The sequence below is a fragment of the Centropristis striata genome, chromosome 11, assembly GCF_030273125.1.
Source record: "Centropristis striata isolate RG_2023a ecotype Rhode Island chromosome 11, C.striata_1.0, whole genome shotgun sequence".
NCBI lineage: Eukaryota > Metazoa > Chordata > Actinopteri > Perciformes > Serranidae > Centropristis > Centropristis striata.
Window position 1 is genome coordinate 21,000,358 of NC_081527.1, and position 26,444 is coordinate 21,026,801.

Consider the following 26,444-nt stretch of genomic DNA (forward strand, 5'->3'; position numbering starts at 1 on the left):
ACTTTTGGCCTGTACTGTATGAATAAAGTTATTAATGTAAATACAACGTGTATTTTCAATAAATAGATTGACTCCAGAGGGTTAAAAAAAAGCCAAGAATGTCCCTATTGATGCACAAGGGTTCATTTGTCACGTTTTTGACGCAGGCTTTCTGTTTTCTCTTTTCCTTCCTCCCATCAGAGCAACAAGCTGTAGTGAACTTCTCCGCCGCTGAACTGAACCAAACGGTCGCATACGTACAGTAACTTCCTGACGTCACTTGGCGGCTCCCTCACTGTGCTCAGATCAGCTGTGGCAGGGCAGAGCGACCGGAGCAGCAGCGGGAGCGGTGTGTTGACGGTGTTCAAGCCAGGGACGCAAATTTAACCCACAGACCCAAACTCTGCGTGGACATGACCGTGTAACGCGTTTCCGTGCGGATAAAGGTAGGCGTGCACTGTGCTGCTGTTTCTCTTTCTGCACTCTTGCTTTAAAATCACATGTCATGTGTAAAACAGGATCGGGCTGCTAACGACCTCCGGAGGAGGGTCGAGGTGACTGCTACGTCACCGGGGCTGAAAAGGATGCTTAAAGTTTGTTTCATCAGCGAATTAAACAAGGCGTTAAATCTGCTGCTGCAGAAACTGTAGGGTGTTTTATAGAAAGGGGGACTTAAAGTTGAACCTACTCAGATGCATTTGGGTTCAATCAAGCCTGTGTGAATAATCCAAAAATACTCAAGGAATATAATTTTTAAAGCTGTCTTTTCCCATCATTATACACAAATGAACAGGCCTTGAATAATGTCATGCTTGTCAGTGATGCTCAGCCATAAATGTGTCCTATATGTAGCCTAATTAGTACGCCTATATGTTATAATTAACATGGCAGTGTAATATGAGCTGGTGTGGTACTTAAACTTTTGTTGTGATGTTAGCAGTCAAGAATTTGCCCTATTCTAGACCAGCAGTCATCTAATTTATCTTAAGAATTGTAGATCAGTCTGTGCTGCCTTAAAATGCAGATTGTATAATCTTGTTTCATCTTTGAATATGTCATTCCTGTCGATTAATCTTTGTTAACAAAGTCATGTCAAGTATATCTGGAAGTGGGCCACTTATTTACATGTTTGTCTGTTGAATGGCTGTTACAGTTGCCTCAGGCTCAGTGTTGAAACAGGCTTCAGCAGCATAGATAAAGTCATATCAGATGACCAGGCCCAGGAGATGTATTTGGTGGTTTGTCATTGTAATTACAGGCAAACCAGTCTGTCTTGACTACATCTAATCTGCCATTCCTCATGTTTCATGTCCCAAAGGTTGCATTCCTCCTGTCTCCACCCCCCCCCCCCCCCCCCCCCAACCCCCTTTCTTTACTTTCCAAATGTCATTAGAGCGACCTAATGACAATTACATGCACATTACTACAGAAGAGTAAAACTAATTTTACCAGATGCAGCGAGCTCCCTGATGATACACCAACTGTAATGGGAAATGCAGATCAGCCACTTTTTATGTTAATGTAGACCAATTTCCAGTCTGGGGTGCATTCATTTACATTTCTTATCTTTAAAATATGTGTATTCATGTTCATAAAAATATTTAAAAGCTTCGTTATTACCATTAATTGCATTCATGGTTCTGCAACTAAACATCCACTGAACATAATTCATACGTCAGACAGTGTCATGTGAGTATGTGCTCTGTGTGAGGAGTGTGGATTGCGAATTTGCTGGGTGGCCTGTCTCGCCTGGAGCATGCGAAGCTCCGTCAGAGAGGGCAAGGGCTGGAGGGGTCAGGGGGCTCTGAACGCTGACCATCTGGCCTTTGGGGGGCTGGTTTCCTCCCTGGCTGCCTTTGTTCCCGGGGAACAATTGGGAGTTAATCTGGGAGGAGATAAGTAAAGCCTACGTGACACCACTCCTGCGCTCAGACAGGTTTCTCTCTTTAGCCTTGAAGGAGACATCTCCTTTCCGTGTTGCTGTGTGAAGGCCTTGATGTGTTGAGGTTTGACAGTGGACGTTTTCCTTCTGTGACTGTAGCATCTTAACATTTATATTTCCTAAACATGAGTCACATTGGCTCTGGAATACAGGAATTGACTTGGATATAGTTTTGAAAACAGAAATGTGTTGCTGAAATTTGTCTGGCCCTCATTAGTTTCATTCTCAAAAGAGTTTTTGAGTAAGCTCATATTGCTGAAAATTATTACAATAAGCTGACAATAAGAAATAAACATGTCAGGTAAAAACATCTCCTACTTACCTTGTCTGAACAAAAGAAACTAAGAAATAATATTCAGAAGCAGACAAAATGAAATTGCTGGAAATAATAAGAAATAAACACATGCAAGTTAAGTCATATACGTATTTGGGGAAAAAGGTACACTTGCAATTTTATTCAAACAAAATGAGATATGTCATACTAAAAACTAACCTTTATGGCTCATCCCTCAAAAGATGCCCTTATCAAAATAAAAACGAATCAATTTGGCATGCTGTTTTGTCAACCGTCCCTCTTTTTTTTTTCTTTTTTTTTTTATCTCCAAGCCTCATTCCCAGTTGTTTTATTGTGAAGCAAATAGGGTTTTTCCAAATGAAACATGTGATTTCTTATAATAAATCTAAACCAAGCTCTGGATAGTTGATTATTTCACATCCATTTGTACATCAGGCAATTGTCACCAGGGTGACAGATTGATTTATTTTCTCTCATTATTCCCTCACTGTCAGTTTTGAGCACATTAGGGCTCCTCTTGTGCTGTTTATGGCTTGTGTTTGCTCAGTTGGTCCTTAGAGTTTCTGTTTATTTGCTGGAGAGAGAAAAAGAGGCATGTTTTTTGGAAACACAACATTTTTCATGTATGTGTTCTTTCATTATTGCCGTATGTTATGACAAACAAGTGTGTGATTTATCACTCGGATTTGTCTTTGCTGTCATAACAAAAAGGCTTACATAACAATTGATTACCCATCCAGTCAATAACGAAAAGGGTTTCAGTTTCAGAAACATTTTAAATACTGATCAATGAAGTAAAATCTTTAACATGAAACAACCTCACAGATCATTTACCAATTTGGATCACAAAAACACCACTGGGACTGATCAGCAAAGCAGGCAGATGTTTCTCTTGATCCTTTCAGAGGTACTTCTGGGTGATTGTGGGCTTTTCTGATCCTGGGTACAGATGGTACAAGGGGCTAAATCCTAACCAGATCAGTGCTATTGTTTCACACTTTTTTGAGCACGATGTGGCTGGACAGGTGGTCCTCAAAATAGGCAATCATCAAATTACTGAGACAGAGGCCAGAACCAAATCAAATTTTCCCTTTTGCTACATGCTTATGTTATCACACTAGAGATGAGTGTGTCATTTAAACACACTCTGTAATCTGACAATAATGATAGATAATCATATACTAAAATAATAATAATAAAATATGTTTTCTTTTGCAAAGTAGCAATACAATAGTGTCAAACTGATTAGTTTCTGATCATATTTCATGGCACGCCTGATTTATTTCTCTTGCTTTTTGTTGTCACTCAAATACTTGAAATTGCTAACAATGATATGAGCAATAAAATGTGCCAAAAATAAAATGTGTTTAAATCTTATCTTAAAGCGTCCATATTGTTTTACACTTTATGATTTAAAGCTCATGAACACATCAAAGTCGACTTCCCAACTCTGGATATTGGACTATCCCACACTGCAAAAAAGCCAACTTGTATCTTTTGGCCTAAAACAGTGATTTAATTTGGTAAAACTTGGAAATATAAATTATTGACATTTAGGGCAATAATGTAAGTTAGCACAACAAAGGAAACCAGTTGTCTGCTCAAAAACAAGTTGGTGAGTTGTTGTTACTTATATCTTTAAGTTGGGGTTCACAACAAGGGACAATAGTTCTGCTAACTCTTATTTCTTTGTTGTGAAATTCAGTCATTAGCGAAAGCTAGCGGCTAACTGATGCTAGCGGCTAACTGATGCTAGCGGCTAACTGATGCTATCGACGCTGCTTGTTACAGCTACAAGAGTAGCCGTTAGCATATCAATGCTAACTCAAAATTGTGGTCACAGCATTAGCTGACATTTCATAGCGGCGTTATGTTAAGTTATTAACAGCGTTAATTTTGAGTTCACCCAACTTTTCCTTTTTTTTGCAGTGCAAGACCAAGCACGACTGGCGTTGTCGGAGGTCTTTGCTCTCAGAGTGCCCCTAATGGCCGTAGTATTTATGACAGGAGCAAAGGAGGAAGTCAGGTGAAGTAGTATAAAGAGTGACAAAGTCCTCTTATATCCCTTCTCAAGCAACACAACCCTAGTTATTTTCCTGGTGCTGGTTCATAGTTGGTTCAACTCGTGAACTGTATCAGAACGCATCATTACGTCACTGCATACATCCACGTACATCTCTGTGACTATAATAACAGTAATGGCGGACTACATCGTCTCTTTACAAATGTTGCTCCTGGCTTTGCGAGCCTACATTGGCATCCAAACTTGACCGGTACAACAGATTTGTGCTGCTCCTCTTGATTGCTATGGACGGCAATTACATACTTATTAACACTGAACATAAGATGTTAATGTTAGAAGCTCCCAGCCCCTAATGTACGTTGTTCGTGGTTCGAGACCAGCAAAGAGTTGGTGCCGCTCTGGAACCAGTTTTCCTGGCCAGGAGACGATTCATTGGCTGTCGAAACGCAAAGAACTGGTTTGAAATCAGGCACCGGATTCTAATTGGCCCTGGAACTGCTCTGGTCGAAAGGGGTATTAGGAAAAAGGTCTGGATGGATGGAGAGATAAATAAACACCATACTTTGACCCTAGAAATTGCTATTCATGTTCAGTGTGAAACCAGAAGTCAGGTTTGTTTTTGTCAGTACTTATGTATTGTATTTGAGGTAATATGCTTAGTGACATTCACTGATAAATAACATTCACAAACACATATAAATTGCATATTTGTTTCAATGTTTCTTATCAAGACATATGAACCATCCAGTTAAGGCTGCTCAGAGTCTGAATAGAATAGAATTAGCTAATTACCAAAGAAAGGTCATTGTATATCAGACACAGGCTGTTTAATGGCCGAATTCAAGAAACATCAGAATTAAATGAGGGTCTCTGCGCTGATCTGCAGAGCCAGATGTGTTCTGCATGAATGCCAGTAAACTTTTCACCTGTCCTTTTTTATGGAGGGTCAAGAATGCCAGGAACACCGTGTTCACCGGTAGTGTTTGTCTGAGATTAAATAAAGAGAGATAAATATGCACAGACTGTAATTGTGTCAAGGTTGGAGGTTGAACAGTTTGCTGTAGTTGTGTGTGTCTCTTTAAGGAAACCATTTAGCCAGAATCAAGTACAATCGATTTATGTTTATGCTTTTTTCACTGTTTTGTCCATATGGTTTCCATGCATCAGAGTATCTTAGAATGTAGTCATCTTCTTCTGGCTTGGCCTTTTGAGTGTTTAAATCCCTCTTGAAAAATGCAGCATAAAAGGGGAGGGAGGGAAAGCACAGATAAGGTCTGCAGAGGAGCGTGGGGAGGCTGATGGGAGGTTAAAACAGATGTGGGGGTGATGAAGAGCAAAACAAGGCAGCTGGATGTGGACAGCCGGTCAGATAGAGAGCAACATTTTCTTTATTTAAACTTCACACTTGTGGCTGGACAGTTTAGTGAATGAACACACAGTAAGGATGGAGTGTGCACAGGGTGCACGACAATGTGACACAAACTGTATGTACTGTATAAAGGTGCATGACACACTCAGCAATTGGATCATTAAAGCCAATCTCACAAAGGCCAGTGCCCCTCCCCCGACCGAGGGGAGATGTCAAAGGTCTGTGACCTCTTCCATTTATGTGCATTGATCCCTCTGGTGGGGGCGGGGCTTCCTCCTCAAAGCCCTCCGCCATCAGCTGTTACATCTTAGTTTCACCTGCAGGAAGCGGAACAATTATTTTGTTGCAATTGATTTTATTTTATTTTCATTAACTATTCAAATTTTTTATTGGATTCTTTTTTATTTATTTATTTGTTGTTTTACATGCAGAAGGGGAACAATTATTTTTTATTTTATTTCCCTCAATTTTCTTTCATTCAGGAACCGTTACATTTATTTTTATTTTTTTATTTTATTTCATTTGATTTAAATTAATCCTAATAATTTTTTTTTATTTGCATTGGATTTTTTTTGTTTGTTTGTTTTACATGCAGAATCACATTTTATTGTATTTCCCTAAATTGTTTTTTGAATTTAATTTATGTTGACAACTGTAGTTTTGTTCAAATGTAAACTGACCATTGAGGTGAAATATTATCTTATTTTGTTTTTGCTTAAATTAATGAATTGATTTATTAGTCACTCAAACAACTTTATTGCCCAAAAATGTCAAGAATTCGTGGGTTCCAGCTTCTCAATTTCCATGATAGAAAACCGAATATTTGCATGTTTTTATTGAAGGTTGGACAAAACAAGCGATCACATTAAAAAAAAAAAATTAGCTCTGGGAAATTGTGATGCACATTTTGTTTATTACTATCTTCTGATACTTTATAGAGTCCTATTGTCAGGCCAGAATTAAGGCCATTGAGCCTTGGTGTTAACACATATTAAAGCTTCTATTTTTTTTAAAACCTTGAATTCATTTCAAAAGCCTCTACACATTATCTCCAAAGTCTCAAGATTTATTAACTAAAGTAGCATGATTCAAGAACAACTTGTTCCTAAATGTCTGACCATGAATTTGGGGTGTTATCTATCTACTTCACGCCTCTGTGTTTACGGCCTACACAGGAGTAAAGGGGAACAGCAAAGGTTGTGGGGATGAAATTTGTCTTCAGCTACAAACAAAAAGCCTTGCTGCCTCAAAGTCTTTTAGTGATGGATGAAAGGAACTTGGAGTCGATACGTAGGAGTACAGCCAAAAAGAGTGGCCTGAACATCCTGCTCTTTGTTGAAAGGGAGGCTTGGGATGCTAATTGTATGTGTGTGTGTGTGTGTGTGTGTGTGTGTGTGTGTGTGTGTACATTTGTGCATGAGTGGAACACGACCCCGGTAGATGGTACTTCCTGTTGGCCTGTTACTCAGATTGTGACATGGAAGGTTGTTTTCTGTCACCGCTCCTGGTTTCTGTCAACCAGGAGATCTCCTGGTTGACTAACGACTCCCTGAAGCCTTTACCTAGTTTATTTACTGCTCAGTCTTCAGTCTCATGACATAAGTTGATCTTTTTCCCGATCACACAACCCTTTTCACTGCATCTGATATCATGCTACAAAATATTTTTAAAAAGCCATCAAAAATGAAGTTAAAATAGTTCGTTCCAGATTTGTACCTGTGTTTTCCTTTGTACTCTCAGCCCCAGATCAAAGATGAAATAAGCTCCTTGACAGAAATGAATTGAACTTATGTGAACGTGCCCCAAGTCACCCCTCCGCAAGCGTGTCCAGAGCAAAGTCAAAGGGTTGCCATAAAGCGTGAGTGTGTTTGTCTGTGTGTAATGGCATGTCAAGGTGTCCCTTGAGTTAAACTGTTTAATTTACAACCGTAATAAACAAATTTAGTTAATGACCCTGACTGCGGAGTCCTCGCATCTTGCATCACAGCGCGACAGCAGGATTGTGGCATGAAGTACTTATCTCATATCTACAGTGTTCCACTTTTTTAGATCAGTGTCTTGGATTTTTATAGTCTCCATTACATCAATGTAAGCTTGTGTGCATGCGGCTCTGTGGAGAGGTCTTTGTAATAATATCTCATTCTTGCCATTGAAACTTGGAAAGGATCCACTGTTGAGGAACAGTGTGTTCTCACAGGCTGTACCGCTGTATCCACCCCACCCCACTCCTCTGAACAGATGCCAAGCCCAGTGGAACAGCACCTGCGGCCAGAAATGACTGCTCATAGCTTACTTGTTCTTTTTTAAAGAGTACAGTGTGTGCTGAGCCACGGCTAGATCATAGTGGAATATTCTGATGGAAAGTTAATGTTTTTTAAGGTTCAATTCCATTATTTTGATCTTTGTTTTGGCTACAAGTGCACAATTTTGTTTCTGGAAAGCACTACGTTTGAATAAGTCATCACAGTATTTGGTTTCTATCTATTGATTAACCTGGCAGTTAGACACATCTTTGATCATCCTCTGCAATTATTTTTTTATTTTATCTTTTTCCGGAAGACTGTTTTACTGGTATAGCACACAGGTGAATATATTTATGTTATGTGTTAAAAAATAACCAAATATTTACACTATGTACATGGGCGGTAGGAAACAAAGACAGACATGCAACAGACTGCACCATCTGTCCTACATTTGAGTAATTCACAGACTTGTTTTGTATTTGTTTTGTGGCTCTTCATCATCGTTTCTGTGGTTTGGAGTCACATTTAGAGCCCGACTGATATGGGATTTTGGAGGCCAATGCCGATACTGAGGGGGATAATTCATCAATAACCGATATAGTCATTTTTTGACCTTGAATGAAAATACTTTCTTCACCATTCTACAAATGTACCCAGAGAGCTACTTTCTCAAACATAAAACTGTATTAAATAATATTCGTTTACATCATCAGTTCATTCTGTAAACGATAACTGAGAAAATAAAGAATAAATAGGAATAGCTAAATAGACATCAGATCTATTCAGTTTCAGTCAATTGCAAACTATTTCAACAAAAATTATTTTAAAATAAGTAACACATGGTTTCCACAACAGCACACACCGGACAGCATATACACCGACACTCCTTTGATGGACTAATATCGGCCAAAAATATCTGTCAACCGATATATCTGTCGGGCTCTAATTATATGTCTCTTTGTCGTTATTTTGTATGTTTGTCGTCTTTTGTGTCTAATTGTGGTCATGTTATGCTTCTTTATGGTCATTTTATGTCTCTTAGTAGTTATTTTGTGGGTTTGAGTCTCGTTGTAGTTGTTTATGTTGGTTAGTGTTAAACTATCATCTTTTAATAGTTATTATGTCTACTTTAGTGACGTTTTGCACACTTTGGACCTCTGGACCTGTGCCCAGTTCAGGTCCCTTCAGTAATTATCCAGGTCTATATTTGTTTGTGAACTACCCTTGCCTTTATGGCACTTATTGAGCTGTTTAAATGAGCAGAAGCATCCATCAGTAGATTTTAGATTCTGCACTCCTGTCTAGGTTTATTCTCCATCAGTCGTATCACATTTTACTTTTGACAGGGGATTTATTAGATATAAATGTAGGATTTTGTTGCAGTTCTATCTGATTCACAGTGAATTGTCAGTATTTAAAAAGTTACAGTACTGTGACACATCCTGCAGTGTTGTATATCTTGGCATCGTTGCTGTGAAGAGGCAGGCCTCGTGCCAACAACAGCTGGAAACACTCAGGCTTGCAGTCAGATTTCCCACAGCAGCATCATTGCCTTTACCCACATATATTATATTGTCCCAAAATCTCCCTACACACACCATCCCAAGCAGGGCATTCACGCTCTCCCTCCCTCATAATCAAACACAAGGTCAGTGTGTGTTGATGCTGCCAGGCTCTGTGAGGGAGAGTGCTGTCTGTAGCAGAGGGCTTTTTCCATAGGCTGTCACAGATCGTCCAAGGCTACGGTGACCAGGACCCAGCCTTCTGCTGCGAGGACTCAATGTTCCTCTGTGGCAGGGGAGGTCATTCTCCTTCCACCTCTCTCTTTTCATTCTCTCTGTGTGCACATTTGCAATACAAGCCCAGCCAGAGGTGCATAGAAACAGGTAAACGGGACATAGAAAGGCATTGGAAATGACAAAATCCTGATTGTTTTTTTAACAATATGTAACAATATATTTAACATCACTAACATCCCTTCTGTATGTTATCCGTTTTCCAGAATGTCAGCTTCAAATACTTGAGCACAAATGTACCTGCAAATAGCCTCCCCTATGTTAAGTGCCATATTCAATATAGTATGGTAATCCATATGTGCTGTGATCATGCTGTTCTTGTCTCCTTTCTGAAGACTTAATAATTCATAATGCAACCTCAGTCTCTGTAGGGGGATACAGTTGTCCTTTCCAGCAGAGCCAGGTTAGCTATTTTACTCATTAATTAAAGACCTTACAGCAAAATGGGCACCGTTTCAGGTGAAATTATAGAAGAAAAAAAATCCAGCTATAAACTGATTATTTTTACATGCATGCACATCAGATTTTCTGACAAATTTGAGTTGCTGTTTTTTATTGTTACTATTATTAGATGACATAATTGAGAACAGGGATCAAATTGTGTTTGTAGCACCAAGTATGAAAACAGGTCAGGAACCTGTCCCATACGTCTTATACAGTATTAATTAAAAGTTTAAGTTTGGTTTAAATGGAGTTGGTGTTTTTTTCAAGGAAATTCCACTTTTTCCCCTGTAATTACCATTGAATTACTTTTCCCAAAAACCTTCCTTGGAAATACCATAAACCATCAACCATAAAATAGAAATAGAAAAAATATAATTATTATTATTAGATTTAGGGTTGTCACGATACTAAAATTTTCAACTCGATTCCGATACTCAGGAAAATATTCGATACTCGGTACCATTTTCGATACCACCAGGATAAAAACTAAGACCCCAAAATTTAACAGAAATATTTTTATTAACAAGAAAAATGCAACATGTAAAAATTAACAGAACCACAGATTAAATATTTATAATAAATAACAGTTGTGCAAAAAGAAACTGCAACTATGAGAAAAAGCTTCAGATACTCGATACTTTTGAAAATGAGTATTGTATCCGGTTACAACATTTTAGTATCAATACTTTTTTGAGTATCGTTACATTTGACAACCCTAATTAGATTACATAATTGTGTACCATAATGATTTAATCGCGATACGATTCCACTGAAAGATGTTTGCTGTTTCGCTGTGGTAAAGTTGAGTAAGAAAGATAATTTAAAGAGAAACCGAAGCCTTTGTGTTAGTCACAGCCAGAGTCACTAGGAAAGACTGCCCTTCATGACTTCAGGGTTTGAAAAATATCCGCTTTTGATTTCCTTTTTCTGTGCTGTGGCGTGATGAAAACAAAGAGGGAACACATTTGAAGTCATCACAGTTTCACTTTGCTCCTGAGTGCCATCTTAATTGTCACATCTGCCAGTTGGTAAAGTATCTCATCTCTCGCAGAGATCAGTGGAGGATGAAGTGCAGCAGGCCTGAATAGGTTTACTGTCACTCTTTCTCATCAGCACAGTTTGTGTGTGTGTTGAGCCCTCAACAAAGGACGGCTCTGCTCCCATTGTCCCATTAAGACAAAAAAAAGAGTCCTGCTGATGCCGTGGCTCTCGCTGCAATGAGGAGGACTGATGGGATCTAAGTGTGGGTCCTGTCACCGAGGGCAACCTGGTGCTTATTAATCGAGAGGGTGGGGGGTAATGGAGGGCATGTGGCAGGAGGGGGGGGGGGGGGGGGGGGTGACGGGGGCAGGGTGCTGCTGATGCAGCAGTGGCGCCTGGGGTCAGGAAGAGGGACATGATGGATACAGCTGATCGCCCGGTAAGGAAGTTTTGAGGGAAAGAGGAGGAGGGTCCTTCGTCGGGACATTGAGAAGCCTCTTTGTCATGGTGTCACTCAAATGGATTCAAGGTGGCTGAGACTTTTTTCAGGAAGGAAAAGAAAGGAGAGGTCCTATTGTGAAAGGTGGGTCTCTCTCTGGACGCCTGATGAACACAACAGACCTCTTTCTTATGTCCTCTCCATGAGCTCAGTGCTCCTGCGTGGCTAAATTGAGTTAGTGTGTCAGCTGTGTGAACTTTTCAGGGAAGAACTTTAACTGAACTCTGAGTGGATCGCCTGTCTTTTGTATCTGTGCCTTTTATGTATATTTCTTTGGTGTGGAAAAAAAGTTTAAAGCATCAAAAATGTTCCAACTATTAAGTAGAGCAGGGTGTGGCTGCAGCTTTTCTTTTTATTGCCAATTAATCTGCTCATTGTTTTCTCAATAAATTAATCATCTATAAAATGTTGGATGAAAGCAAAAAATGTCTGTTTCAGTTTAAATATGAATGATTCAGAAGCTTAAACCAGTCAGTGTTGCACTTTTTTCTTCTTGTAAAAAAGCTAATAATTATCAAATTAATAAAATAGTTGCTTATAACCTTTCTGGTGACCCTTTAATCGATTTACAATTAAAACAAGCTTTTCCAGAATGTGTTTGTAGTGCTGAGTATGAAAAGGTGTCAGTTACTGAAGTCAGTCTTATTCATTATTAATAGTTAATTACGTTTTTGATAGGTTTAAATGGAAATTTTCTGTCAAGGAAATGTCCATTTTCACTCTAATGACCACTTAAATACAAGACATTTCCTTCGAAATGATCAGGATAATATTCAGAAATACCATAAACCATTAAACTAACTGAATACTGAATGTATTGTAAGATCAGAAAAAGCGAATACACTGTAAAAAAAGATAAACAATAGCTACTCAATAAAATTGAGGCAACAGATTGCACGCAATATTATTAATTAAATCTAACTACGTTACAAGTTGAGTTAATAACAACTCAACAGGAAGTGCCTGTCAATTAAAAACAGACTATTTCTATTGTGTTGGATTCATTCAAAATTCTCTTTATTTAGAATTACACACACATAAAGATTATATTTAATGTGGTCAAAATAAGTAGATTCTATCTCAAACATTTTTATATTAAAGTTACTTAAACAAAATCAAGGATGCATTTATATTTAATACATTTTATCAAATATATTAAGTAAAATTAAATGCCTGAAGAATAATTTATTACAGTGTAGGTGAAAATAATTATATTCATTCAATTATATATCATAAATTAAGATTATTTTGTCACACGTATGTTTTGGTATTAGTACCGTAACCGATGTGTCATATTGGCACAATAACTGATCTTGAAAAAATTCCACAGAACACCAAGCCCCTCTAATGTATCTGGTTGACACGATGATCATCTCTTGATTCCCCCGTTATTATCACATCCTCAGTCTGACTAATGGGATGTGGCAGCTCCAGCCAGCCCCTGAAACAAAACCTGACCCCTTTGCAAGTTCTGTCATCTGATAAGAGCCAGTGTTTTGATAGTGTTGGCCCTCTCAACGTGATCCATGGCTCTCCTTTTACACCCCATAACAAACAGGGCTGTCTAAACAACAGTTTATGGCCAGGACAAGGCCTGGTCAACCATCATCAAAGATCTGCTCTGGGATGAGCCATTCGGTGTGCACCAGATGTTAGAAGGAGCTGTGATGATGGTGGAGGATCAATTTATATCAAAACAGGAAACATCCTACAATTAAAAGCACTGGTGGAAAAATAAATAATATAGAAGAAACTTTAATTTTACGTGTTTTTCATAGATATACAGTACAGGACAAAAGTTTGGACACACCTTCTCATTCAATGCGGTTTCTTTATTTTCATGACTATTTACATTGTAGATTCTCACTGAAGGCATCAAAACTATGAATGAACACATATGGAATTATGTACGTAACAAAAAAAGTGTGAAATAACTGAAAACATGTCTTGTATTTTAGATTCCTCAAAGTAGCCACCCCTTTGCTTACTAGAATATAAGACATGTTTTCAGTTATTTCACACTTTTTTGTTAAGTACATAATTCCACATGTGTTCATTAATAGTTTTGATGAATTTACAATGTCAATAGTCATGAAAATAAAGGAAACGCATTGAATGAGAAGGTGTGTCCAAACTTTTGGCCTGTACTGTATAATGTTTGGGATTATTTTTCCAGTTAAAACTGCAGAATATACATTTTAACCAGTTACAATGTAGCAACTGCTCATGTTTTCTCCTCTTCCCTCTTCTTGCCCTTTACCATTGACCGGTGTTTGACCACGGCCGCTGACAGCTTTACAGTATGAAATAGAACTCATTGTTGTCTTATTCAATATGGCTTCACTGAATAAGTCCATAAATGCATTAGGGTCCTGTGTCTCTCCCTGTTGTTCTGACTTGGGTGAACTGACGTTCAACCCGGCAGCGTTGTAAAATGCAGATTGGGTTCACTGACAGGCCTTCCATTTTATTACACAGTCATGAACAGCGTTGTAAACTGTCACTCGTCCTTCACTTTCATTCACTTATTCTATCAGGGATAACGGCCATGAGAACTGACCTCTCTGCTCCCCGGTCACGTTATCAAAGAGTGGACATTTTTTGTCAAGAAATGTTGGAAATTTACGTTATCTTTCATTCTGTAAAGTGCAAAAAAGTGAAAATATGAGGTTTGTTATTTATGGCTGAGATGCCCCAAAGTAAGCCATCTCAGTTTAGATTTGGCAAGATTATTTTTACTGTTGGAAAAATGAGATATGTAAATCAGTTTGAAAGAAAAATCACAGCTAATGAGAGGTTGAATTAACTTGTTTGTTACTGTACAATGTTAGAACCACTGCTGTACAACAAAAATAAAATAATTGATAATTAACTCACAATTAATCATTCATTTTTTACAAAAATTGAGCAACCCCAGTTATACATAAAAAAATGTTTTATTAGATAATGGCCACTATTTTGTGACATTTTATAGATTTTATTTTCTTGTTTTATAAATATTAAAAATACATTTGTTTTTTGTTTTTTTGGTTGTCTGTCATGATTCAACACCCATACTTTTTTATTTTTTATTTTATTTATTTAAATTTTTTATCTAATTATTTTTATTAACGAAGAAACAAAGAAAAGAACAGTGGATTACTTATTAGGAGCCATAATATGAAAACAAAACACTAAAACACAATTCTAGACAACAAAGACTCAGAAACATATTTACAAATTAGACAATGTACACACAAATAACATACAAAGAATAATATAAAGGATAACCACAACAACAAAAATGAAAACGATACACCAGTACAAAGCCACACGGCATAACAAAAAAATCTGTATTCATTAAAATGTAATTAATAAAAACATACAACTGGAGGGCATTGGAAAAACGATTTGTGTTCCTGTGAGTTTCACCAAAATCCGGCCAGTAGTTTTTTCTGTAATCCTGCTGAAAATCAGACAAACATGACCTCCCTGGCAGAGGTAATTAAACATCGGCCACTTAACAAAAACAAGAAACTTAAAGCAATAATGCAAAAATATACATTTTAATATAGATTATAATTATTTTATATATAAACAAGCAGAGTCTAATCCATGAGGTGGCTTGTTTTCCATTTGTGCTGAATCAGATATCTTTCCGTTGGACCTGTGGCATTAAATGATGCCTTTGTCTGTGGCAGAGATTTAGTTTAAGGTTAAATGCCTTGCCCTTAAACTCATCCGCTGGGCCAGAGTGTGTGGCAAGGTCACCACTCCAATCAACCTAGTGTTAACACAAAGGCCGCTTGTCCCCTAATGAATTAGCGCTATAGTTCCTCAGCGAGTCGGTACACCGCCCTCCAGCTCCTCGCAGGCCTTCTCAGCCCCGCTGCCCTTTCACACGCACCCCCTCGGCCCTAATTTTGAAATGAGTTTTATAACTGGACAGTAAACTTCCAGTGGCTTAATGATGATGACTTCTTCATCTGCCCAAATGCTCCTTTTGTCCGCCCCTCCTCAGGTCCTGTACCCTGCCCCCGGTCCCTCTGCTCACACCAGGCCTTAAACCCTGGTTCACCCCACTTTATAGTTCCACAGATAATCCCCTAGAACACACACACACATGCACGTGCACACACACACATGCACCCTCAGGCTATTATCTCCACTGAGCCCTGCTCTGTCTCCTTCTCTGCCTCTTTCTCTCTGTTGCTGCCGACTTCAGCAATGGCATTCAGCTGGAATGTTTGCCTTTGTTTGTGTGGCCCACTGGAAAGCCATGAATGACCTTAGCTCATCTGCTATCCTCACTAGCACCGATTTGCACTTCAGGGCCCAGCAGGTAGTCCCGAGGAGCGGGAGGAGGGGTTTTCGAAGAAGGTTGTGGGGCTTTTATAAGGAAATTAGAGCCGTGGACTGCCACCCGGATAGTAAACAACAGTGCGAGGACTCACACCTTTGGCGTCAGGTAGCCCACCTAACGCGGGCAGAGAAGGGAGCTCTGCTGCGGGAATTTTCACATGGTGGCAGTTTTGTTTTCTTGTTTTGTTTTTTGACAGTTCCGCTGCAGGATTGTTTTCTTATTATAAGAGTCAGACGTGCTAAGTAGCACCTCGGTTGCTGTACTTCCTCCCCACCTGATACTCATCTCTCATCTCTAGATTTGTCGGTTGAACCTCATTGGCAGAGGACTTTTAATTTCTCCTGAAGTATCAGAGCCTCAACCTGCCATGTTATGTCATCAATCAAAGTAGTCCTAATGAGCTAAATTAGACAGGTAGTTGGGTCACCTACTTCTGATCTCTTGAAACAGACATCTGCATACGATCTGCATCTGCATCTGCATATATATATATATATATATATATATATATATATATATAAATATAAATATACATATATATATATATATATATATATATATATATATATATATATATATATATATATATATATATATATATATATATATATTGGTGTCATATATTTTAGTCCTATATTTTAACACTACACTATTTTGTGTCTTAGATTCTTTTTTGTTTTCCTTGCATGTTTTTCTTCATACATAATTAATCTGTAGGACTGCCCCCTCTAGTCAAGTAGCCATATTGAATAAGACAACAATGAGTTCTATTTCATACTGTAAAGCTGTCAGCGGCCGTGGTCAAACACCGGTCAATGGTAAAGGGCAAGAAGAGGGAAGAGGAGAAAACATGAACAATTGCAAGATTTTAACCGGTTAAATTGCATATTCTGAAGGATTACATTTTAATTCAAAGACTGGAAAAATAATCCTGTAAAAAATACAGGTCAAGTTAGATGACTAGTTGATTTAATTGATAGATCTGTAAAACTGAGTTTCTCCAGAGAGAATCATGTAAAAGCATCCCTTTAGCCACTTATGCCAGAGATGTGCTTATAGGTTTCTTAGAAATTCGTAACTCAGCATAAAAAAAAACATTAAAAGAAAAAGAATAAAGAAACTTACTAGGATCGAAGCAACCAGTTAGTCAACTAAACATTTTTTAGTTGATTAGTCATTGAATAACTTATTTTACCAGGAATAAGCCTCTGGTAAACACAAGATTTAAAGTTGTCCCTCTGTGTGATTGTTTGTGGAGAACATCCTGACAGATCTGTCGGTGAATTTGATTAGGTGACAAAATCACGAATAGCTGACTTAATCATTTCTTTAGTGGATGACGGCCCTGTTAATGAGCACTGGAGGGAGCATGAGATATAACTTTTCTGTTGCCAACAGCTGCTTCTCTGTAACTGTTGTGCACATGACTAACTGGAAACTTGCTGAGTCAGCCAACACTGTGAGGCTCCTCTGGGAATCCTAAGAGAGGAAGAACCCCTCTCTCTCCCACCCCCTCTACATTTAAAAGCATCAAGCCCAAGATCTTGCAGAACCCCCCACAGCTGATCATGTGACTCGTCTTTCCTCAGGTGGCAGTGGCAGGGATACTTCCCTTTTGTCAGGGACTTTAGCAGGAGCTCAATGCAGCGGTGAAGGATGGGCTCGGGAGGCGGGCAAGCATTCAATCCACACTCCTTTGTTTTTTTGCACAGTTTCTTTTGAGGCCAAACAAAATGCTGGGTTTACTCATTATCTCCATTCTAAATGGGCTATTTAAGACAGGCCGCGTCAAAGTCAGGGGCTGAGACATAAATCACACTGACGGCTCTTTTCCCTCAGTTGAACTTGTGGCTGCGCTGCTATCAGATGGATCATTGTTCAGAGATTTCACTTTTCTCACACCTGATAGCTGCAGTTAATTTACAACATCTCCGTCACTTAAAAATGTGATTCTGAAGCACTGCTCGAGGCTCAGCGATACGTTCCCATGTGTGGTCTAAATCAGCAATAGCCGGACAAATTTCACAGTCAAACTCAAGCCCAATGTTTAGACAAATGTGGCTGATTGACAGAAATGACCGCATGAGAGCCCCGTAAGCACTAATGGAGGCCCTGATTGGCTTTTGTGGTGGTTTACAGCAGCCGTTGCACTGACGGTGCCCTAATATAACCATTGGAGAGGAGGTGAGAAGAGCTGCACACGACTCGATTAAAACAACTGTCGACTGTGTCTGTGGTAATGAACTGGAACACCAGTCACACGGCTCAGTGAAGCAAAACACCTGGGCCAGTAAAGGGAGACGTTGATGTGAGAATTTACGACAACAGAAATGTAACCAGGCTTTATTGTAATCATTTACTGCTATTGTAGCCTGTTTTAGGCAGGTATTTACTCTTGTACTCATGTTTACCAGAAAAACCCAAATCCAAGACAGGTTGTTCTTGCACATAATACACGCTGTTCTTCTCTCATCGCAATTAAAGTCACTCTTCAAGAAACAGATCAAATAGTTTAAGAGGAAATATTGGTTTTAAAGAGAGACCTAAAAATGTTGTCAAGCTAAATGGAGAGTTCCCTTTTCCTTGCCATCAAATAGATGTGAGTTTACTTAGACCTACTGTTTACCTGACAAATTCTTGCTGCCTTTACTCAGCATTAATTAGTCGACAGACAGGAAAACAGACATATGAGCATTAGGCCTTTACTGTGTTGTTGTTACTTTAGATGTGTGAGGCCACAGTAAATGATTAAATGCACAAAATGTAATTTTCTCTCTCTCAATCAGATAATAACATAAGAAGGAGATTGTTGGTGTCACGACGTAGTGGTGTTTCATGGTTGTTGGTTTCATGGTTCTAAATGTTTGCTCAGCTTGTTTCTCTGATAACTTAAGATCCAAACATCCTGGAGGCTTGTACCTGGAGCTGAATTACCCGCAGAGGTCTCCTCTTCTCTAAAACAAGCGGGCCTGGTGATAAAAAAATGGGTAAAAACAGCTAAAAAAGTGGGTTTATTTTAAAAATCTATGTCTCTCCAACACTGTTTGGCAGACAGTTACTACTAACATTTGCTCATGTTTTTTCTCTGATAACTTAAGATCTAAATGTCCGATCGCTAAAATCCTTCATCCAGTTAAAATATAAAAGGAAAAAGAAGTTTATTGTAAAAATATGGCATTTAAAGTACATTTATGACAGCTTCAGGCAGACAGCCACAACACTGACGCATGCTGCAGGGCATATGACGTTACTGACAGGCAACAAAATAAAAACTCATTAAAATGACATAAGACACGAGGTTTGAAATTTTTTGGACATACTGTAATTTAAGTACACAACTTAACAAAATGGATAAAAAAAATTGGGAAATAAGGAAATGCTTTTGAGATACATAATCTTAGCAACTTAACTTAGCAGACTTAAAATGTAATAGTTAATATTAGATTGTAAACCTTTAATATCATTTGCTCTATGTGGCCTTAACCCATTGAAGCCTTGAAAGTGGATATGTCGTTTTTTAGTATTTGTATAAGCTCTCAAATACTTTTTGCATTTCATTTCTATCTGCTACAGAGGCTGAAAATCTATTATTTAGTAGAAGCGTTGACACTTCTGTTGAATTTCCAGAAAAACTTCAGGTTTTAGGGGCTTATTTTAAAATCGCCCAGAGGTTTTACAGGCGTTTCAGGCCTCAATGGATTAAGGGAAGAGTGATTTAATTTGGCTCGTATTTAAAGTAAGTTTGACATTTTGCTCAGATGTTGCAGATGTGCATGTTTTTGCAGCAATGTAACACAAACCTAACTTCACTTACATACAGTGCGATCGCTCTGGAGCCCCTTTCCTGTAAATGAGCACGCTCTCCATTTAGCAGCCCCGTGATAAGATAGCAACCCTGATCACTGGCCTTTAATGACATAGAATCCCTAACATCTGCCAGCGCCTGTTGATTTGTGGTGCATTTCTGTTTATTTATTTTGACCAGATGAGCCCCTGGTATTTATAGCAGGAGTAAAAGCCCAGTGTGGGGTCAATCCTGGGCAAGGCTACGAAGACAAAATGCTTGAGCTGACCTGACATTCTTGTTCCCATTTTGCTGGGGATGGATTCTCCTGTCGCTTGAATTGGCCCCCAATAAAAAAGTCGGGTGTGTCAGCACAGAGCGTGAGAGCGAAAGTTTGATTTAAAGATGTACCCCACCTCCCCTCTCTTTTTTCCAAAAAAAATGAAAACTTCCACCTGACTCTGTCTTGGCGTGCTGGGGGTCACGCGTGGCAGGGCGCCCTGGCTGTGTGGCAGTGGGGAAATGCGGGGATCTTCCTCTTTGTTCCCCCCCCGCAGCTCCGCAGGCCTCCAAGAGCATCTGTCACCACAGGGGGTCAGCAGGGCCAAGATGAATGAGCCCCCGTTGGATTCCCTCCCTCCTTGGCAAATGGCACAGGACAGAGGAGGGCATAGTGGACTAGGGGGAGGGGTCTGTGTGTATGTGTGTGTGTGTTTGTTTGCATGTGAGTGAGAGAGAGAGAGAGGTCGAGAGAGAGAGAGAGAGAGAGAGAGGGAGGGTTTCTGCTGTTCTGAGGGGAAAGAGTGGGATTCTCATTTCTCTCCATAGAGTATCATGACAAAGGTGACTTGAGACATACCAGAGAAGAGTGAATCTCCATATGCTGCCTGGATATCAACAAATTCTCCCCACCAGGATTTATTATCTAAAATGGACTATATCTGAAAATTACTTCCTTCACATTTGGGATTTACTTGCATTTGATTTGGATTTTAAGGGTTCAAGAGCTGGTCGAGTCGTCATGGAAGGTACAGCTGAAGCTTTTTTTTATTAGCTGCTTGCTGAGTGTGACGTGTGGCCCTGATGTAGCATTAATGAGATGGGCTTTTAGCACCTAATTTAGAGAGCAGGGAGAAATGTTTGTCTTTTTTTTCCTCCTCATTTCTTACCCCCCATCCCCCTTTCTCTCCTGTCTGATGGGCAGTGTCTTTTCAGCACAGCTTTTCTAATGTTAACAGCTCTTTCTCGCATTTCAGCTCCTGGTATGAAGCTTAAATGTAAATGCATAACAAGGAGGTGAAGACAGTTTAGATATTTATCAAAAATTTCATTAACATTTTATTTGCATTTTTTAGATTGAGGTGAAAAGAAAAGTCAATGGGTTTTTTTTATTTGACTAAATACTGGATTTTGTACTTTGCTGTTGTTTAATAGCAGATTAAACAATAGCCAAGTGTCAAGTTTGACAGTATCTACAGTATCAAAATCTTACTGCCTTCTTTTCTCAAACATTTATATTGAAAAGAATAAAACCACCTGAAAGGATTTCTTCACTTTAATTTACTAATGTGTTGGCTTTGATCTGCTGAGTCAGGATTTGATTAAACTAGGTCAAGAGGGGAAGTAAGTTTAATCCTGCCTCTCTCCCTCTAAACAGTAATGTAATTAAGCAGTTGAGGGAGAAACAAAAGGAGAGAAAGAAAAGGCAGGGTTAAAAGTAAGATCAATTTGATAGAGTTAAAAAATTGGTTAAAAAGATGCATTTTTTACAATATGATTTAAATTAGGATCACTTTAATGAAGACACAATAGTGACTATTTGCACTTAAAAAAAGCACAAATTACAGCGGATGTAAATAATATGAACATTCATGCAAGATTCATTAAATGTAAGTGCCATTTTATCATTTTATTCATTTGCAGTGATCAAAATCTATACTTACCTGCAACATTAAACATTGCTTTTTCTTTCCATTATTCAATAATAAAGAATAAACAAAATGATGGGTTTAAAAAAAAAGACAAGATGTTCAGAGAAAACATTGAAATATAGATCAGATCATTTCAGAACAGATCAGCTGAACAGATAGCAGATAAGTGATGACTGATAATGCAATTTTGAAAGTGTTTCAACAACATCAATAGAACAATTTTAAAATGCTACAATTAGATGTTTCTTCACTGGAATATCACTAACTCAGCAAGTTAGTCTTTCTGTTTGTGCTGCATATATTATACACACATATATGACTTACACATCCTGGGTGCACATGCAGGTGCACTCGCTTTGCAACAAAAACAGTTTGAAGAAAGTTAATGGAATCATTTAAAAGATAGATATTTTTAACTGCAGGGTTTGTACAAATTCTTGAAAGTTTGGGGAATGCTTCTTTTTTAGCTATTTTGCTTTCAAGGTTAGGAATCTGCTTGAATGTGGAAAAATACTTCAACACAATCACCAAAAATCCTTTAACCCATTGAGGCCTGAAACGCCTGTAAAACCTCTGGGCGATTTTAAAATAAGCCCCTAAAACCTGAAGTTTTTCTGGAAATTCAACAGAAGTGTCAACGCTTCTACTAAATAATAGATTTTTCAGCCTCTGTAACAGATAGAAATGAAATTCAAAAAGTATTTGAGAGCTTTTACAAATACTACAAAACAACGTATCCGCTTTCCAGGCTTCAATGGGTTAATATTTAAAATAAAACAATCCCTTTGTCTTTTGTATTGTTGCCTCTTGGTGTCGCAAAAAGTGATCACAACCTCAGCAGCAGAGTGGTCTAACTTACACCTGACTGTATGATTTACACGTGCTGGCTGCACATGCAGTTGCATTACAAAGTGCATGTTTGAAGTGTGTATGTTTAACCATTGACTTCAACTCAAACTGATCTTGTGTAAGAGATGAAAACTGTGTGTCCGCCCAAACATTCCTTCAAATGTCACTGAAGGAGAAACAAAAGCTTATGAAGCACCTCAGGCCGGGCTCGTGTCGCTGTCTAGATTTACAGCTTCTCCGTCTTCATCTCGGCAGACATCTGCGTCTCCTTCTGTGTCGTCTACCTTTCATGACAAGATAAGCATCAAAATATTCCAAGACTCTGCTCCCTGGGTAATTAGCAGAGACCTTTGTGGGAACACCCGCGGGAGGAGAAAGCGTGAACTTGTGCGATGAAAGCCAGAAAACTACATTTCACACAATCAATGACAAATCAAATTCTGAAATAGTTTTCTTCTAATTTCAGTCAGTGATTCAGTTGCTGAGGAGGTGAAGGAGGTTTCTGTCTGACATATTGACATTTTAGCTCTCTCCCTTGATTAGCTGTATCACACTGGCTAATCATTCACAAAATAAGCTACATTGTGGTCAATAAATGCAAGTTGAACCACTTTATGTACAGTTGCCTTTTGATGGACTTGGACCCCTCTTACAGATTTGGTACCCCTCAGTCAGAAGTGATGACAGGCTAGATTGTGTTTTAAAGGGAACTTTGCTTATGTTGTATAAGGGCCTGAGTGGCTAAACAATACTTTGTCAAAGGGTCAGAGTAACTGCCACATCCATTCAGACTAGAGTGACTGTGTGTAGTGAGTGCAGCTACAAACTAAAACACCCAATTGTGTTTTATGAAAATAGCCCCGGGCGGCGGTGTCACATAACACATTTTTAGCCTCCTAATAGTGAGTACATCTGTCATTGTGTGACTATAAGTACACCCATTCATTCTGTGAGTGGTTGGCTTCCAGTGTAATGGTGCATTACTTCAACATTGGTTTTATCTTGCAAAAAAAAAAAATCTTACATGCAATACCTAGACCTGCTGTCTTTTTTTTCTCCATGTGTTGTCAAAAGTTTCATGAAAAAATATATCTTTCACAATCTTCTGGAATAAATGTAAATTTTCTTGATGTATACTTGCAGCAATCTACCTTTTAATATGTCATTTTACTTCATGTTTTGAGAGGGGTTTTTTCAAGCAATACCTGTCACATTAAACTAGGCCTTATTAAATATGATTTGCAGGCCAGGAAATCTTGCAGCACCACAATAATTCATTCAAAAATGGTATTTTAGCACATACTATTTGTTCAGCCCTACTCGTAGATGTCTTTTTTATGTTTGAGGAAAAACAATTCTTGAAGACCAAATAAGACACAAGTTTTTAAACTTTAGTCTTAAATGTGTTGCTCAATAATGCTTCCCAGGACCCTGTTTATTGAATGAATAAAAAAAATTGTAATCACGTAAAAAGCTACTAACCCCCCGAAATGCTTCAGTGTATTGTTCCGGAGATATAATCTGTTGAGTTTGTGTTTCATTGTATCAGTGACAGTGACACTCTGTGAGCTAAAGTTATCTCCCTGCTCTCCTCCAGGTCTGGAAGCACTGAGTGGTATGTCTTGGCTGAACGTTTCTGCTGAGTGGTAGCGATCCAGCATGTAGCAGAGGTGAACACGTCCCTTCACGCCTGGGAACAATCCGACATAGTAAGAATTTCAGTTTTTCTTTAATGCACTGAGAATGAACTTGTCTGTGTTCTCATATTTTTTCCTGTCTTGTCCCTCTGAAATCCACTGAGTGAAGATTACCCTACGTTGACCCGGGGTCACATTCATGCAATCTGTTGAAGCCACCCAGGAGCCGAGACGTGGCTTTGACCGGCCATCTGATCAGCTCAGGGACCGCTTTAACCCATTGAAGCCTGACAAGTGGATACGTCGTTTTGTAGTATTTGTATCAGCTCTCAAATACTTTTTGAATTTCATTTCTATCTGCTACAGAGGCTGAAAAATCTATTATTTAGTAGAAGCGTTGACACTTCTGTTGAATTTCCAGAAAAACTTCAGGTTTTAGGGGCTTATTTTAAAATCACCCAGAGGTTTTACAGGCGTTTTAGACCTCAATGGGTTAAAGTTGCCACTCGGGGGGACATGAACGCCTCTTTTTAAACGTCTTTGAACGTTGAACTGCTTCTCCCTCACTAGAGTCCACTCATTATGTTTGCTCGTCCGTCAAGCCGACTGCAGCCGCTGACTCACCTGAAATAACCCCCCCCCCCCCCGCCACTACAACTGACCTTAGCAACCGCCTGAGTCACACCCTACAAGCATCCGTTAAGTGACCTCTGCCACAGTCACGCTTTGTTTTAAGTTGTGCAGGTGATAAAAGGTCATTCTCTGTGTTCACCTCCGGCCCGCGCAAGGTTAATGACAAATCTGTCCGCTGAGGCTTGAGGGTCAGCCGGCCAAAGAGGCCTCCGGAGCCTCCTTTGACTTCACAATCGAACAGGCAGCCGCTGTTTAAAAACACCCTCAGGCCCCCAGGCCCCCTCACCCCTCTCTCTTTGTCTCTCTGTGCAGCCACCTTCCTCCATCAGTTAAGCAAGAAATACTGTAGCTTCATTCTGTTAAGCTGCTTATCTCTTTGACAGCACAGTCAGGCACTGTTAATCTTGTCTTTTGTCTGGATTGGTCAGATTCCTCCCCTGGAAGGTTGTTAGGTAAACACGGGGTCTGGAACCTGTCCAGGCAGGGGCACAATGCGACCTGGGAGGAGAAAGGCAGCTCCAACTTGATTCCCACCCTGCTCATTATTGACAAAATAAAAAGGTTCAGGGTTTAGGTGGCCAAAAGACAGTGTAGATATTGATTCACTGACTGACACATTCAGCTTGTGGTAAAGAAGAACATAGCAACTAACATAGAAATTGTTTATTTTAATGCTAAAAAAGAAAGCTGAATATCTTTGTGTTTTGGACTGTTTGTTGGTCAAAACAGTATGTAGAGCTCACTTTGCGGTCATGGATGGATCTCTACTTTCTGACATTTTACAGAGAAAATGAATCATTGATTTATTGAGAAAATAATCACATTAATTGATAGTGAAAAGAAATGTTCTGCTCTACTAAGTTTTAAAAAGTAACTGATCTACAAGTAAAAGGGACCCCAACATCAAAAATACATATTTCCCTCTTATATGTAGGGCTATTCATCAGTTTAGATTGTTGTGTGAGATGTTGGCCTTACAAAAGTAAAAAAAAAAGTACCAAAATAATCTAGTATAGTTCCTCTTTAAATTAATTCATTTTTGTAAAGTGTTTCAGATCTTTCTTTTTTTTTTACATTTAGCAAAGTTGCTGCTGCTACATTTCTAATTACATTTAAATAACAGAATTAATACAACTTTTAAAAGAACATTCAAGCGAACATCTACAATACAAAGGGGAGAAAACATTTCTGAAAGGCCAAGTTAGTTAAATCGTTACTAAACTCTGGGCTCAAGTTTAGGTCACTTAAACAGCTGACTGTCATCACAGCTAACATTACAGCACATAACGTTGTCATGTCAGTGCTTTAACAGCTGCTCTGGATCTTCTTCTAGACCTGAATAACCAGTTTGAGCTTCTTTAAGCAGCTGAAGTTTTCAACCTGGGCCTCCACTTGGCTGCAGTAAGTGTGAAGAACCACAACAGCGGTCAGATGTAGTCCAAGGACAAACATGGAAGGTGTCACAGGCTGAACTCATGTGTCAGGAAAGCAGCCAAAACTCGTTTTTTATTTGCTTTCTTTCACCACCCAGTTTGAAGGCTCTTGATTATTACTCGCTTGGTGTGAAATCGTGTGAAATGTTACGATAAAAAGTGGGAGTTTAAGACGGAAGCTGCACTGCGGGAGCGTGGAGTGCATTCTGTCCCTCTCTCTCTCTTTCTTTCCTTCTCTTTCTTTCTCCCCCCCTTCATCTCTTT

At 39.0% G+C, this 26,444-nt stretch overlaps 1 protein-coding gene across 3 annotated transcripts in view; it reads left to right on the forward strand.

Moving 5' to 3' along the window:
- The first annotated feature begins 318 nt into the window (after positions 1-318).
- Positions 319-26,444, forward strand: part of greb1l (GREB1 like retinoic acid receptor coactivator) — a 63,527-nt gene continuing 37,401 nt past the window's right edge. For 2 of the 3 annotated variants that reach the window (XM_059344322.1, XM_059344324.1), the window contains exons 1-2: positions 319-425; positions 24,075-24,186. The gene's annotated coding sequence lies outside the window, so the exon portion shown is untranslated. Of the gene's footprint in view, positions 426-20,541; positions 20,726-24,074; positions 24,187-26,444 lie in introns of those variants that run through there. The other variant, XM_059344323.1, reaches the window with a different exon arrangement.